We start from the raw sequence: 13,964 nt of genomic DNA on the forward strand, positions 1-13,964 counted from the left end.
ACAAGTGAGATAAATTCATGGCTGTCAAATTGTCTGGATTCTCTGTGTGATCACCAGCGCTTCAAATCATTTATTTTTTTTCTAGCAGAAGTTCAATATTTTCACAGCTTCAAATTTGCTCGTACTTTATAATTTGGAAATAAAGAATTGCTTCTTTCTCACCTGCTCACTGAAGCAATACCAGCCCTTGAGTATATTAAAGCAGTTTTTCTCTTTCATTGTAGTTGTATTTTGTTTTGTTGCTGTTGTTGTTTTTAATAAAACCAAATGTTTCTACCAGTAAATTAATTGGGTGTAATTAACAATGTGTCTGATATCATCAAACAGATTGGGGAGGGGAGGGGATTATTGCAAATATAAATTTTACAGTGTTTTACATTCAATTACATTTTCTTGAAAATTGTGAATGAAATTGCTCAAACCCACCCCAATAAATTTTGTCCTTTTTTGTTTGTTTTTTTAAGAATTATCAAAGGTGGAGCCCTGGCTGGTGTAGCTCAGTGGACTGAGTGTGGGCCTGCGAACCAGAGGATCGCACTTCAATTCCCAGTCAGGGCGCATGCCTAGGTTGCAGGCCAGTTCCCAGGAGGGGACACATGAGAAGCAACTATACATTATTAATGTTTCTCTCCCTCTCTCCTTCCCCTCCCCTCTAAAGATAAATAAATAAAATCTTTTAAAAAATATTTAAAAAGCGAGTTATGAAAAGTGGTTCAGAAGTAAAGAAGAGAAGAACTTTATTTTAATTGCTTACTAAAACTTAAGTTAGGAGCTAGGAGGAGAGTAAGAATCCTTAACAAAGACAACGAAGATGTCTAGGTAGATGAACAGCAATGCTTGACAGAGTATTTCACAGGGACAGAAAATGAGCTGTGGCTACTGGCCTGGGTAACTCTAGGTTCACTTCAGGTCAAAAGGTAAAGGAGAAGAGAGGGCTCTAGGGAGCAGCATCCAGGCCTGATCTGCTCTGTTCTGAGAGGCAAGTGAAGACTCCGGGGGCTCTGACCCCTGTGAAAAAGCTATGAGCCTCTGCATACATCTGAACAGGAACGTAACTGCTCTGTGAGTCCAGATGTTTCCCACTGTAGCGAGGAGAAGGGGAAATCATTGTTACTCACAGACTCTTACTGATGACCTGCCAAGTACAAGGCAAAGTCAGAGGGGATCCCTGCCTTCTAGAGACACATGTTCCCTTTGGGGGAGTCAGAGCATATATTAAGAAGGCTAAGTTACAACATGAAGTCGGTGAATACTTGCTGGAGTCTTGATAACTGCTGAAGGAATTTGACATGGAGCCTGTAGGAAGGAGAGCACTGAGATAGGAGGAGGGGAGAGGAGGAAAGTTCAGACAAAGGGAAAGACTCCACAAAGCTGTGCAGGCTGGGTTTGGGACACAATGAACAGACCGGTTATCTTTCAGCAGAGGATCCGGGTAGGGGAATAGTGGAAAGAGAGTTAAGAAGCAGATAAGACCTAAGTTGAAAGAGGAGTTAGAGAGCCTGGAGGGTCATTCAGAGCCCTCAAAAGACTTTTTGGAGGGCTGTCATGGGTGAGGTTGTATATTCAAAATTATTTTTCTGGTTCGGTCTATAAGATGAAGAAGGAAGAAAGAAACTGTAGCAAGGAAGACACATTATGTTAGAGCAGACATGAAATGTTAACGGCTTAGATTTCAGGTGTACAGTGAAATGATAAGAACATGCATGGCAAGAGTTGTTCAAGTCTTTACTAAGTGCCAGACACACCACTAAAGGTTGTAAAGTACATAAATGTGAAGCAAAGGACTGAAGACTGACAAAAAGTAACAGGTAAGTTTAAGTTCAGGACCATTTTGTGAATGACATATTCCACATACAAAAGGAACATCTTTGAAGAGTGATAGAACATTTACCCAACTGTATCTACATCCAATTAGAGATTGTGTTAAAGAGTCAGGTCATATTCTATTTTCTATCAGTACTGTATTCATATAAAACTTTTTTTATAAAATAATTTATACAAGATTTTTCAAAAATCAAGTATTATCTTTTGACATATTTCTTAGCACTGGAAACTTCAGGTCAGGTATTTGCACTTCATTAATATGTACATTCTTCAGTTGTTTATAAATCAAATAATATTTTAGTGATTTAAGGCCTTTTAAGAAATCTTATTGTGAATCTATAAACTGTAAAAACTCTGTCAAGCAGAAAGCTTCTCATGGAGTGATTTAACTTATTTTCAGAAATTAAAGTTTTACAACAAAAAAGAACATTTGCATCATCTCATAAGGTCTTTGCTTAAAAAGCTGAATAAATTTTATTCCAAAAGAAAAAAACTGTTACTGGCAACTTGATTCTCATGGATTAAACAGAAGTGGGGGAGTGACTAGAAATTGCATCCCAAGGGCTACATTCAATTTGTACTTCAAGAATATCACAAGATTTTTTTTACCCTGGCTGGTGTAGCTCAGTGGATTGAGCACAGGCCTGCAAACCAAAAGATCGCAGTTCGATTCCCAGTCAGGGTACATGCCTGGGTTGCAGGCCAATTCCCAGCAGGGGCCAGTTCCCAGCAGGGGCCACACGAGAAGCAACCATACATTGATATTTCTCTCCCTCTCTCCTTCCCTTCCCTTCTAAAGATAAATAAATTTTAAAAAGCCTCAAATTTAAAAAAAAGAATATCACAAGATATTTTTTAAAAAATAATTAACTAAAAAATTTAAGGAAATGGAATGATATCATTGGCCTCAATTTTAAAATATAGTAATAAAAATAATAAAATATGTGATTAGACTAAAAAATACTCAAACTGGACATAATATAAGAAGCAGCAGACATGAAGAGTAAAAACGGATGGTAAACGACTTCTTAGTAACAATGTAAGTACTATGATAAGCATAGAATAGATTATTTTACAGCTAGTATCAAGGAAAATATTCTGGGAAAAAAGATCAGTCTTTGCAATAAAAATGTAAATAATCATTTCCTTTAGCTTTAATGCATTTCTCCTCATTCTAATGTATAAAATGTCTGAAATTTACCCTGGTTAACATGTTGTGGGGTAGGCAATAGGTTAAGCGCAGGGGCTTAGCAGTCAGGCTTCTTGGGTTAGGATTTCAACCCAGCCACGTACTAGCCACGTGAGTTCTTCAGCCTTCTGAAACCCCAGTTCTCTCTCTTCGACAAAATGCATATAATGGGTATCTATCCCACAGGTTTGCTGCAGGTATTTAAAAAGATGCCTTTAAGCACTTAACACAGAATTGGGTCCACAATAAGAATTTAATAAGTATAAGTTGTTTTTATTATTATTTACAAAAAAATTAACAAATCTCTCTAGTTTCCTATAAAATTATCTTTCAAGAGCAAATCAGCTCCTTCTTATTGAAGTTTTACTCGACTTAACATGACTTATCTACTTCCAGAAAAAAATTGAGATCACTTACAATTAAAGATATATGTCCATTATGTCATGGAAGTATAAACAGAAAAAGTTAACCTACGGTGAAGGAAATGGAAGTGAATATGATGTTTTCCTATGGCAAGGGAAGACGCTGAAATTATTAAATTGTGTGAGTCCTATTTTTTAAGATACTGATTCTTCAGAAAGAAAAATTAAAATGATACAGTATTTGAATAACACTTTTTACATTGTTCTTCCTACAAAGTTTTATTTGACTCTCACAAAAGTCTTCCGAGTCTGTTGACCAGCTAAGATAACGCAATTTTATATACAAGGAAATTAAGGCCTAGAAAGGTCACAGAGCTTAGAGTAGACAAAGAGCCAAGAGTTGAATTCAGGTGGTGAAACATACACACATGAAGATGAACTTGCCCTGAGCTCCCTACAAATAAAGGCGAACATGGTGGTGGGCGGGAACACAGGAAAAGCAGGGGGCATACCTCCTGTTATCCAATAAATTATCTGATAAAAGGAAGCATGCCTTGGGCCAGTACATATAAGCTTTTACCTGCCATTAAAACCAAGAGAAATTAGTAGTATAGATATTTGTACAAGAGGCTTTAAACCACCGTCAACTGTGATTTTAGTAGAACTCTTAACAAAATGCAGGCATGTTCTTTATATGTCTGTTTATTATATAGCCTGAGGGACTAATTTTAAATTGGTTCTGTGAAGGAATTATCTTTAAACAGCAGATGGTTAGAGTAATATTTTCTAGGCAAATGGTATACTTTTAAGAAAGATTTATTGAGAGCCTACTATGTGCCGATATCATTTTAGGTTATGACTACACAGAGATGGATGTTACAATCTCTGCCCTCAAAGGCAGAACAGTCTGGTGGAGACACTCAGGGACAGTGAAATGCCCACTTGGGGATGGATGGACGCGGGTGCCCAGGCTGCAGCAGGAGGAATGACAGCCAGACTAAATATGCAAGGCTGCCTTCGGGAGCCAGAAGCTGGGAACTTCAAAAAACATTTGCCAGGTGGTCAAGAGCAGAGCCAGGGTTCCAGACAGAAGGAAGGCCAAGTGCAAGGAAATGGAGACGCAGCAGGGAGACGTTCACAGAGACGCTTCTGTTCAATGTCCCTGGAGCTGTAATAAAATACAAAGGAGGATGGTAGGAAAAGATGTTGAAGCAACACCCATAAGTTAGATGGAGCTATATATGCCCTGCAAGGGTTTGTCTTCTGAGCCACAGAAATGTCTACTCAGCAAGGACCGAGCATGACCTGCTGAGGCTAGAAATGAGGACTCCGAGTATTACATCAGTGTGCTGGATAATCAGTGTGCCCAATGACCAACTTATTAAACTACTGATTCTACAAATTTGCCAACATCATTTTCCTTATAAAATTTAGAGGGGTTTAGAATTGCTAATTGGCTTATTTTTATTTTGACTTCAGCAGCATTTTAAAGAATGTTCAGTTCGCTTCTGGCTCAGGGTTGTGAACAAATTAGGAGGTGAGATGGATCTAATAGGTCTTGGCCAAGAAAAGAGAAGGTGACTGCATACACAGCACAACCCAGACTGCGATGCTGGAGAGAAAATTTCCTAAAGAGGAGGAGAGAGTAGACTTAAGGGGACCAGAGAGGGGCACCACGCCAAGAGACCAAGGGGCAGGAAGAGGAGATTATGGGGAGTTGACACGAGGGAGAACAAACTGGGAAAACAGAGGATTGGAGGATAAGGCTGGAATTAGTGAAGGAAAGGAAGAGTCGGGGACAGGTGCACAGCAGGTGAAAGTCTGAGGACCATGACACCACACAGCCTCCCTGGTACTTAGGACCTATACCAGACAACTGACACAAACAACCTGGCAAATGGACTATTTAGCAAATCAGACCTTCGTGCATTTTATTCCCAGCAAATGGACTTGTGGCTAGTTGATTTTTTCCCAAATGGCCAAGTTCCCATATAGAATACTCAAAAGATTTCTAGAGCTAGAGCTGGAAGGGGAATGAAAAGAAAAAAATGGTTCTTACAAATGAGAAACCTGAATAAATTCATAGGTAAGGAAAAGAGCTAACAATTAAGCCTACTAAAAAAAGAAGGAATTTTTTGTAGGAAAGCATTTCAGCTTTTTTTTTTTTTGCTATGGAACAAACATTCCCCAAATCTAGTGGCTTACCAAATATCACATTGATATTGTCCACAAAGCTGCACTTTGGGTTTGGTGGAATCAGTTCATCCCTGCCCCATGTAGGGCGAGCCAGACTCAATGGCCAGGGGCTGACATCAATGGCTGGCTCCCTCACGAACTCCCCTGTCTGGCAGTCAGTGCTGGATTTTTCGGGGGAGTCTCAGTTCCTCTCCACATGGTCCTCTGTATGTGTATGGGCTAGTCTGGGCACCCTCATAGCATTTAAACTGAAGGCCAGATATCTCAAGAGAAAGAACCAGATGAAAGATGTCTTGTTTTTTCCAACCTAGCCTCAGAAACCATGCAGTGTCACTTATACTGTGTTCACAGAACCACATAGATTCAAGACGGAGTATAGACTCCATCTTTTAATATGAGTGTCAATATCATATTGTGGGAAAAGTACAGTAATTTGGGATAAACATGTATGACCACACTTGGAAAATACAATCTGCCACCCAAGCTCACTGAGATGGCGGGGCAAAAAAGTAGCTCCAGAACACAGCAATGAACTTGCCTTGGATAGGCAAGAGGATAAGTTTTCTTGTCACCAAGGGACCAGACCAAGAATTCAACTCATTGTGAGCTGATTTAAGAACAAGGAGAATGAAGAAAGCTATGCAAGCAGGTTTGTCTGGGGCCTTTATTTCCATCCAAGTTTCAGATGGTATTTTAGTCCTATAGTTTCCTCCTTTACCTTAGAGTTAAGTGCAGGGAGTTATAATTCTTTGTATTTTGATTCACTTTAAAATACTTTGCCCTGAAGTTTTCCCTTTTTTATACTGTGATTATTAGCAGGTATGACAGACAACCTAGCATAGGAATTTGGGAGATCTGGGTTTCACCACATACACACTCTTCTTAGGAAAGAAATAAGGAAAAGTAAGACATGAAGTCAAGAAGCCCAAATAATGCCACAAAGTGTCCTATCGATTCCAGTCTGCTCTCGTCTTTCTCAGGATCAGTTGTCACTGTCTGAGGTGCGGAGAGCCTGCCACATCTTTCCAATGGTTAAGAAAAACCATCCTTCAGTAATTGCATACTTACGGATACCTAATCCTTGCCACTCAAATAATGTGTGAGTTTACATATTGTCCACAAGTACTAACACAGATCTACTTCTTCCCTTTAATGTCTACTGTTTCTTACCTTAGAAATTATAAATAATATATCCTAGGCTTCATGATTCCTGAAACACCTTGTCTACTTCAGAGTTATTAGAGTTAATGCCTGTTATTTCCTTATGGCAGGTCCCAAGGAAATTAAATGCTGGCAGAGAATGTAAAGTAAGGAGAAATATTATTTTTCACATCCAATAATCTTGGGGAGAAGTAAGGGCAACCTTTTCCTAACCTGCTGTGGTTGGTCAACACAAGTAGCTGTGTTAATGGGCTAATCGTTGAACTTTTAGGGAAGGTTTAAAAGCACAGAGGTTGAGAGGATTGAACTTCCAGAGCCATATAAAACTGCTGGCAGCATTTCCAAGGACTGTGTGAGTGTTAAAAGGGGAGTTATGGATGGTGACAAGCGGAGCACTTAGAGGGAGCTCCAAGGTTTGATGCAATATTTGGCTAAAGGGAAATTCTATGCATGATTCTTTTCCAGCCCAAGACAGAAGTTTATTATACCTCAAAAAGATTAGCAAAGCCTTTATATGGTCTGCAAATGTTCTGCATCTCTGTCAACTCCTTTCTTCCTCCTGTTACATCTGAGAAAATGATCTCTGTTATCAAAGTCCAAGCCCTCCAATGTGAACTTCAGATACCTGACCTTGTCATCAATCAAGCTTTATTCTTCAATTATCCACCATTTCCTGTATCTTCAACTTCTCCATCTAGACCAAGTATTTCTTAGTAGCACACCAATGCATTCCAGTGTTCCTACATTTTTTAAATATTATTTACTCACTTTCCATTTCTACTCCTTTGCTCTGTTCCGTATCATAATCGAGCTGCTTTAAAAATTTGACTCCAGCCCTGACTGGTGTGGCTTAGAGAATTGAGTACTGCCCTGCAAACCAAAGGGTTGCTGGTTTGATCCCCAGTCAGGGCACATGCCTCGGTTATGGGTCAGGTTCCCATCAGAGCGCCCATGAAAGGCAACCACACATTAATGTTTCTCTCCCTCTCTTTCTCCCTCCCTTCTCCTCTCTCTAAAAATAAATAAATAAAATCTTTTTAAAAAAAAGAAAGAAAATACTTTTAAAAAACTTTTTGAATCTAAACCCTACATTAAAATTTACACCTTGTATTTGTTCTTCAGCCACCCTGGTGATATTTCCGTCCCTACAATAACTCTGGAATCCATTCTGCCGAGGAGAACAACCACCACCATGTTACATATCTTACAGGGTTATTCTTGCAGTTTTGGTTATCAGTGCTTTATGTATGAGAAACTGGTTTGTTTGGCCTTATTTTTTAAAAGGAGAGATATTTTTCTCATAAAACTTCAAGAAATATGTCCTGGAAATGAAGGAGTGATTTAAGTTTTAAAAAGTTGCTTGCATAGATATCTCCAAAAACTAAATTTAGTTTTAAGTTCAAAAGCTGTCTGAATATTTCTTTATTCTGTACAGCATGAAAGTTGTATATTATTCCTCACCTCCTGAAACTTTCCGCTGGGTAGAATTAAGGATCATCACCTGAACCAAATTAAAAGTGAGCCCTGCAGGTCAAATCCAACCCTCCCCTTCCTACAGGAGTGGCCAGGAAACTTCCAATCAAAGATTTTAACAGGGAAAGAAGGAAGGAAAGAGGAAGGAAGGAAGGAAGGAAGGAAGGAAGGAAGGAAGGAAGGAAGGAAGGGAGGGAGGGAGGGAGGGAGGGAGGGAGGGAGGGAGGGAGGGAGGGAGGAGAGAAGGGAGGAGAAGAGGGAGGGGAGAGAGGGAAGTAGAGAGAGAGGGAGGAAAAAAAGGAAAAGAAAAATAAGATTTATTTAATTAGCCAGCACACAAAAACAAATACCTTATAGCTTGTCAATTAGGGATTTGAAAACAAAATCTGAACTGGAAAAGTTAAGTTTAGGTATCATCATTAAGGCTCCTGATGTGAAAAGAAAAAGAAAGGTCTCAGCAATTTATTGAACTCAAGAAATATGGATGGCAGGTTTTGTTTCCAAAACACCATTGTACTATGAACTATGCAATTCAAGTTTGTTGCACACTGTAGAGGTAATCAAAATTGAATATTCTTCATTAATCATAAAGAGTTTATGTGCTTTTTAAAGAAGAGCTTGGAGTAACAGGAACACTGACACTTTTTTTTTTTACTTTAATGCATTCAGATGACTGAGTCATAGAAACTTGTTGAAGATATTTATTGAGCTGCTACCTCCGCTGAAGGACTTTTTGGAATTAATAGGCTCTGAGAGACCCAACTTGTCAGACCCCCAGTGGCTCAGAAGGCTGTACATCCTTACGAATATGACAAGATGTCTAAGCACCCTGAACCCGAGACTGCAGGGGAACAAAAGAGCATTGCTGATTTGTTCAAAGCGCGAGTATGCTGATTACATGTGGACATGTGGACTGAGCAGATGGCAGCTGGGGATGGTACTCACTTCCCATGCCTGAATGTTCAGAGCTCGAAATGTTCAAAAATTTTGAAGAATTACAGAATTAATTGATGGAAATAGCACCATAATTTTAGAAGAGATTTATAGAGTTTACAGAAGACAAATTTATCCTAATGTCCATGGATGTCGAGTGAGGCAATACCCAGATGAGTCTGAACTAGAAAATGTCTTCACTATCAGCATGGCTCAGTTTCACAAAAAAGGGACTGTGTGGATTGTGTCCACCTGAAAATAAACTACCTCTGAAAATTCAACTTCGACGCTACTTCATTGGTCAAATTCTGTATCTTGCTTTGAAAGTACATTTCTTGCTGTGGGGAATGGTGCTGATATTCCGGCCAGATCTTTTCTTTTTAAAGATTTTATTTATTTTTTTAAGGATTTTATTTATTTATTTTTAGAGAGGAAGGGAAGGAGAGAAGGAGAGAAATATCAATGTATGGTTGCCTCTCGTGGGTCCCCTGCTGGGAACTGGCCTGCAACCCAGACATGTGCCCTGACTGGGAATCCAACCACGATCATGTGGTTCACGGGCCAGCGCTCAATCCACTGAGCTACACCAGCCAGGGCCCGGCCAGATCTTTTTGACCAGCACTGTTGTACCCGTGCCCTAGGTGGTGCTGTTGGCTACTAAGGGCAGGAAACTAAAACCTTTTCCAGGTTATTGCACCTAATGAATCAAGAGTTGCCCAATCTGGGAGGTTATGCCACACACCAACCCTGGAAACAGGTCATAGCTAATGACTACCTAGAGACAAGGATAGATTTCCTTCCAGAAGCAACTTGAAGTTGCAACTCATGCCTTAGAGCTCCACATGGAATATAAGATTCCATCTGGAATTTTATTTTAATTTAAGTGCTTTCCATTGTCTACCCTGTTTCTCTCCTTTTCTCCTGAGAAAATAAATAACATCCACCTCAACCCCCTGTCTCAGACTCTGCTTTTAGATGACATGACCTAGAAGAGTTGGTACTAGGAGTGTTGCTAGGAGGCAGACTCTGAAGTTAATATACTAGAGTTGAGTGACTTGACAGCCAGCTGCGTGAGGGCCCCATTATTGGTGTCAGATGAAGTGTCTATAGTCCCCAGCATGTTGTAACAAAATCATGCCTGAGATTAACTGGACAGGATATAGGCAAAAGGAAAAACACTGACTCATGCAACACAGCTGAAGTTTGAGAAGGAACAAGGAAAGTAATCATTACAAAGTCTATGAAAACGGGGCTGTTGCTGTAGATGCTTTGAAGAAAGAAAAAGGCAAGATCAGAGCAATCCATCACCAATTCAAAGCAAAGTGTGAAAGCTTCCTTAGCAACATTGAAAACCACTCTCATCTGCTGTAGAGAAATGCCCCAGTGCTGTTAAATCTACTCTGTAAAACATTGAGTGAGTGGGGGTTCATTTTAAACAGGTACAGCCACTTTGAAAAACAGTATGGAAATTCCTCAAAAATTAAGAATGGAATTACTATATGTCCCAGAAATTCCTCTTCTGGGTATCTACCCCCAAATTTTGAAAACATTCATTTGCAAAGGTATATGCACCCCTATGTTCATTGCAGCATTATTCACAGTGGCCAAGACATGAAAACAACTGAACTGCCCTTTAGTAGATGATTGGATGAAGAAGATGTGGTGCATACATACAATGGAATACTACTCAGACATAAGAAAAGATAAAATACTGTCATTTGTGACAACATGGATAGATCTTGAGAATTCCATGCTAGGCAAAATAAGTCAGATGGAAAAACTCAGGAACTGTATGATTTCACTCATATGTGAGACATAAAACTGAAAGAAACAAATCGACAGACAAGACCAACACACAAATAAAAACTTGTAGACACAGACAATGGTATGGTGGTTACCAGAGGGTAGAGGGATGAGGGGAGGTAGTGAAGTGTAATGGGGGTCAAATATATGGTGACAGATAGAGATTTGACTTTGCATGGTAAACACAAGATGCAATATACAGATGGTTTATTGTAGAAATACACACTTGAAACCTATGCAACTTTATTAACCAATGCCACATCCCAAAATTTAACCAAAATCAAAAATAAATAACAAGAAATAATTTTTTTAAAGTATTGACTGAATTTACCTGGACCATCCGAACCATTACAGAATATCACACTGGTCCACTATATCAATGACATCCTATTATTTATACCGATGAGCAAGAAGTGGCACCTACTCTAGATACCTTGGTAAAACAGCCTCCAGACAGCAGAGGATAAACACTAAGATTCAAAACCCTGACTCATTCGTGAAGTTTTCAGGGATTCGGTGATCTAAAGCATGTCAACCTTTTGGCTGTTCTAGATTGCATGCCTGGAGGAGAACGAGACCGTCATCCTTAAGGGGTCTGAGACCTTAGTTTGCCTGTCCTTGTTGAGGTTGTTTCAACTGCTGCTCGATTATGATCAGGCATGGAAGCTCTAAGAGACACCCAAGAGAATCTCTTCTTCCAGGCCCTATTTCTCTCTGTCCTATTGTGCAGCAGCAAACTTAGGTAAATCTACATGACAATAAGGTTCAATTTCTTCCACCAGTATAGTAACAGTTGGTCCTTAGGCATGAAGAGTACGAAGAACAAAAATGGTAGTAAAAGTTTCAAGTTCACTGTGAAAGAAAGGTTTCCCCAGAACTTCTAATCTAGCAGTTTATGAAGATAGGAAGTTCACACATTTGAATGGGTCACTGGGAGTTGTTGGAAGAAGGGCTAATCTTGCCTTTACATGTGACTTCCAGACACTTATATTCTATTGAACTCAGAGCCAAGTCAGGGGTTTAATGTATATACTACCTCCTGGAGTACAGAACCCCAACTCTAGCAGTTATTCCCAAGCTGTTGCCTTAGCCAACCACTTTCTAGGCCATTTCTATATTCTACTAGGTTGACAAAGTTTACATAAGATCTGTCAACCTTGTGCCTATTGTCACATGTCTTTATTGCTGTAAAATGGGCACCTTATTCTGAAATAATGTTGTACAGAATATTATTCACATATATCAAGCATTCTTTAAGCCTTCCGATAGTGGTTCTGGGAGATTCTCTACATGCAAGGAAGACAAACCCAGGTTTACAACAGCATACATTCTGATAAGAAGGAATCACTGCCACCTTCTGGTTGAAAGGAGTCCATGACACTGCAAAATGAAAAAGTAACCAACTATAAGAGAAAATATATTTGCCAATGATACCCCAGATAAGAGTTTGATCTCCAAAATATATAGAGCCCATATGACTCCACTTACAGGTAGGCAAACAATCCAATTAAAAATGGACAAAGGATATGAATGGACAATTTTCCAAGGAGTATATACAGAGGGCCCAGAGACATATGGAAAGATGCTCAGCATCAGTAGCCACCAGAAAGGTGTAAATTAAAACCACAGTTAGACACCACTTTACTCCAGTCAGAATGGGCACCATAACCAAATCAACAAAGAAGTGCTGGTGAGGTTGAGGAGAAAAGGGAGGCCTAGTACAGTTTGGTGGGAATGCAGACTGGTGCAGCCACTGTGGAAAACAGTATGACATTTCCTCAAAAAATTAAAAATGGAACTGCCTTTTGACCCATCAGTTCCATTTCTGGGATTATACCCTAAGAATCCTGAAATACCAATTCAAAAGAACCTGTGCATCCCAATGTTCATAGCAGCACAATTTACAATAACCAAGTGCTGGAAGCTACCTAAGTGCCCATCAGTAAGTGACTGGATCAAAAAACTATGGTACTTTTACACAATGGAATACTACTCAGCAGAAAGAAAGAAGGAGCTCCTACCCTTCGCAACAGTAAGGATGGAACTGGAGAGCATTACGCTAGGTGAAATGAGCCAGGCAATGAAAGACAGATACCATATGATCTCATCTATAAGTGGGACCTAATCAACAAAACAAATTAAGTGAGCAAAATATAGCCAGGGAGAATGAAATAAAGAACAAACTGACAGTAACCAGAGGGCAGGGGAGAAGGAAAAGAAAGGGAAGGTCGTCAAGGAACATGTATAGAGAACCCATGCACAAGGACAATTGGGGATAGGGTTGAGGGTGGGAAGTAGGGATGGGTAGGGTGGGGTAAAGTGGTGGGGAGAACATGTAGACAACTGTACTTGAACAACAATTTTTTAAAAAGGAGTCCACTGTAATCAGCATTAAAACCAAGTAGCATTAATCCCCTTAGATACATGTTGATTTACAATTTTAATTGGAATTACATAGATAACATATAAATGTTTAAATTAAATAAGAAAAGAAATAGAGCAATCTCTAATCATAAAAAGCAAACAAAAACAAAGTAATATTAGTTAATTATGTCTATCAATTTAGAATTATATTCACACAGACAATAATTATATCAAATGGTTTTAAAACACACCAGCATGACTGTGTATTCTTAGTTGAATATACCATAAGAACCACAAAAAAAAAGCACAGAAAAATCTTAAACAGCATTTATTAGTCTCGTTGTTACTACTAATACTGTTGTTATTTAAACTATTACATATATTATGGAAAAATCAAGCTAATAAGTTTTATATTAATGTCCTTGACAAAGAAGATTTTCTTTTAGATGTATACACCAGAAAGGTCTAGAAACCATGAAAATTAAGTAATAGAGATTATCTCTAACACTCATACTTTGGTCTCTACATACTATTCTCTACTAAAATAAGCCAGAGCTCCTTAGAGAAATGGCTGGCTGCCATTCTGGGGTAGGAAATGTACCAGGCTGTGACTAGAATTTGTAGCTGTGCGTGAAAGTAAACAAGTTACCAATGTCATG

This window comes from Artibeus jamaicensis, unplaced genomic scaffold (genome assembly GCF_021234435.1).
Source record: "Artibeus jamaicensis isolate MK-2021 breed Jamaican fruit bat unplaced genomic scaffold, CSHL_Jam_final contig_415, whole genome shotgun sequence".
In the NCBI taxonomy this organism is placed as follows: Eukaryota; Metazoa; Chordata; class Mammalia; order Chiroptera; family Phyllostomidae; genus Artibeus; species Artibeus jamaicensis.